This window comes from Oncorhynchus tshawytscha, linkage group LG03 (assembly GCF_018296145.1).
Source record: "Oncorhynchus tshawytscha isolate Ot180627B linkage group LG03, Otsh_v2.0, whole genome shotgun sequence".
In the NCBI taxonomy this organism is placed as follows: domain Eukaryota; kingdom Metazoa; phylum Chordata; class Actinopteri; order Salmoniformes; family Salmonidae; genus Oncorhynchus; species Oncorhynchus tshawytscha.
Window position 1 is genome coordinate 65,495,729 of NC_056431.1, and position 3,315 is coordinate 65,499,043.

The 3,315-nt window shown below is 38.7% G+C and overlaps 1 pseudogene; it reads right to left on the reverse strand.

Moving 5' to 3' along the window:
• Positions 1-2,394: 2,394 nt before the first annotated feature.
• LOC112246232 lies at positions 2,395-2,531 on the reverse strand (annotated as a pseudogene).
• Between the last annotated feature and the right edge of the window lie 784 nt (positions 2,532-3,315).

The following is a 3,315-nucleotide window of genomic DNA, read 5'->3' on the forward strand; positions in this document are numbered from 1 at the left end:
ACAGCTGCTTGGGAGAATCCAGGAAGCCATCATGAAACACACACATACAGACAAAACCACAACACAGAAACTGGGGAACGTAACAGGCGCATTTAGGCTGGTTTGCCCGTAAGAAAAGTAATATTGGTTGGATCGACTATTTGAAGTTCATATCTCTGGAAAAAAAGTGTATGGTGAAAGAACCATTATTCAAATGAAATCATATTGTATTGGTCACATTCTCATATCTAGCAGATGTTATTGCAGGTGAAGCGAAATTTTGCAACACACTCAGTTGAAGTAACTAGTAGCAGTGTTTCTAACATTCTATATTCTGATCTTTAAATAGACATTTACAGCCATTCAGTCCCAAAAAAGAAAAATGTAACCTTAACATACACAATTATATTGTTAATCAATATAAGACAGTTGCCTCTGACAAAATAATACAATAGTACACCATACTGGGCTGGCTGACAGCACCTGGTATTCCCAAGTGGTCTCCCATTCAAGTACTACCAGGCCCGACCCTGCTTAGCTAGCGAGATCATTCAGGCTAAGCGGCGAAAGGTGATTTGGGTAGACTATAAAAAGTCGACGAGCCTCGGCGACATAGACCTAATCAATTCCCAACAACAGAAAGCAAAGCAGGCCAAGTTATGCTTATACACTACCGTTCAAAAGTTTGGGGTCACTTAGAAAAGTCCTTGTTTTCGAAAGAAAAGTTCATTTTTCATCTAATAAAAGAACATAAAATTGATCAGAAATACAGTGCAGACATTGTTAATGTTGTAAATGACTATTGTAGCTGGAAACTGATTATTTTTTATGGAATATCTACATAGGCGGCTTCGTTAAATAGTACCTGCAAAACACCAGTCTCAACGTCAACAGTGAAGAGGCGACTCCGGGATGCTGGCCTTCTAGGCAGAGTTCCTCTGTCCAGTGTCTGTGTTCTTTTGCCTATCTTAATCTTTTCTTTTTATTGGCCATTCTGAGAAATGGCTTTTTCTTTGTCACTCTGCCTAGAAGGCCAGCATCCCGGAGTCGCCTCTTCACTGTTGACGTTGAGACTGGTGTTTTGCGGGTACCATTTAATGAAGCTGCCAGTTGAGGACTTTTGAGGCATCTGTTTCTCAAACTAGACACTCTAATGTATTTGTCCTCTTGCTCAGTTGTGCACCGGGGCCTCCCACTCCTCTTTCTATTCTGGTTAGAGCCAGTTTGCGCTGTTCTCTGAAGGGAGTAGTACACAGCGTTGTACGAGATCTTCAGTTTATTGGAAATTTCTCACATGGAATAGCCTTCATTTCTCAAAACAAGAATAGAATGACAAGATTCAGAAGAAAGTGCTTTGTTTCTGGCCATTTTGAGCCTGTAATCAAACCCACAAATGCTGAAGCTCCAGATACTCAACTAGTCTAAAGGCCAGTTTTATTGCTTCTTTAATCAGTACAACAGTTTTCAACTGTGCTAACATAATTGCAAAAGATTTTTCTAATGATCAATTAGCCTTTTAAAATGATACACTTGGATTAGTAACACAACATGCCATTGGAACATAGGAGTGATGGTTGCTGATAATGGGCCTCTGTACGCCTTTGTAAATTCCATTAAAAATCAGCCGTTTCCAGCTACAATAGTAATTTACACCACTAACAATGTCTACACTGTATTTCTGATCAATTTGATGTTATTTTAATGGACAAAAATTGTGCTTTTCTTTCAAAAACAAGGACATCTTTAAGTGACCCCAAACTTTTGAAGGGTAGTGTACATACATCTGTCAGATGCTGAACATTTCAACTTTAAACAAACTTTTCAAGTTATGTGTTCCTCCAAAAGTCAATCAACTTCCTCTTAATTTTAACAAAATGAACTAACCATTGCATCATACAATTGTGTAATTTATGTATGTTACAATGAGCAGTAATCTATAACTGTTTACTTTATTATCTAGCAAATAAAACACCTCAATCTATTCTGTCTGAGGACAAATCAAATGTATTTATATAGCCCTTCGTACATCAGCTGATATCTCAAAGTGCTGTACAGAAACCCAGCCTTAAAAACCCCAAACAGCAAGCAATGCAGGTGTAGAAGCACCTGCACAAGACAATCCATTCACAAGTAGGGCTATACATGATAGGAATAAGTATCCGTGCTACAGTAACAGATTACACGCTTTGGGAAAATCCAAAAGAGAAAATGAATCTACAGTAGTAACGTTAGCTAGGCCTCGTTCACTTTGAAATAGATGCTAAACCATTCATCCGATGACTATAACTAAGGTAAAGCGAAAATAAATGCTTACAAATCTCATTCTCAACACTAAACTCAACATATATCAGAATAAAAACTGGGCCCATAACATGGTGGCTGTTTTATTTCAAACCAACACTACTTGAACAACAAGATCAAACAGAACGAATGCAGTCTCCCACTACCACAATTTATGCAGTCACTCTTTTCACATTTGGAATACATTAGCTGAGCCTTGCGCTGGGAGAACCGCCTTGCTGATCACATTATCTCCTTTGCCAGGTAAGTATGAGTTAACTTTTACAAGTCGGTGGATGTCAAGTCGAAACTTTTCGGTTGACAGTTATCACTCTGGCTACTGATAATAACGCATCACGTTTACCAGGGTTTAATGACATTTATGATCGCAGTTGTGGACAGAGCGAGGGAAAAGCGATTACTTTGGTTTTATTAGATTATATCGCTGTCAGACTATTTTCCCATTATGCAACACGATATAAATGATTTATACGTTGACCCTCTAAACGTCTGACTGATATAACATAATAGGCGATGTTTCTAAATGCTGAAATCACGTTTGTGCACACAGCCAAAGAAATGACAACAACTATTTCTGGTGTTTCGCAGCATTCCAGGCATTGTAGGTATAGCCGTTTCCTCGTGCTTGTGTCTGCACTCAGTAAAATATGTTGCAATTACACCATCGACCACAGGGTGGTAAACGACCCCCAGATATGCGGGAGAGACAAAAGCTGTGTTCGAATACCCATACTAACATACTGTATACTACATACTTAACCCTTGTGTGGTGTTCGGGTCTGTGGGATCCATTTTCAATGTTTACTAAAAGAAAAATTATATAATTAATACATTTTTCAACCATACACATTTTATATTACATATGTGGTGTTCGGTGAACCCGAGGGTAATAAAAGTGTGTAGGTGAAAACAAGTAAAAATGAATCAAAAAGGTTTGCTGTGTGTCTTCACTCTGTCTTCCTCCTCCCTGCCTGTCTCCTGCTTTTCTCACACTCGTTACCCTTTGTAGTGTGTGACACTACCCAATGTCTTGCA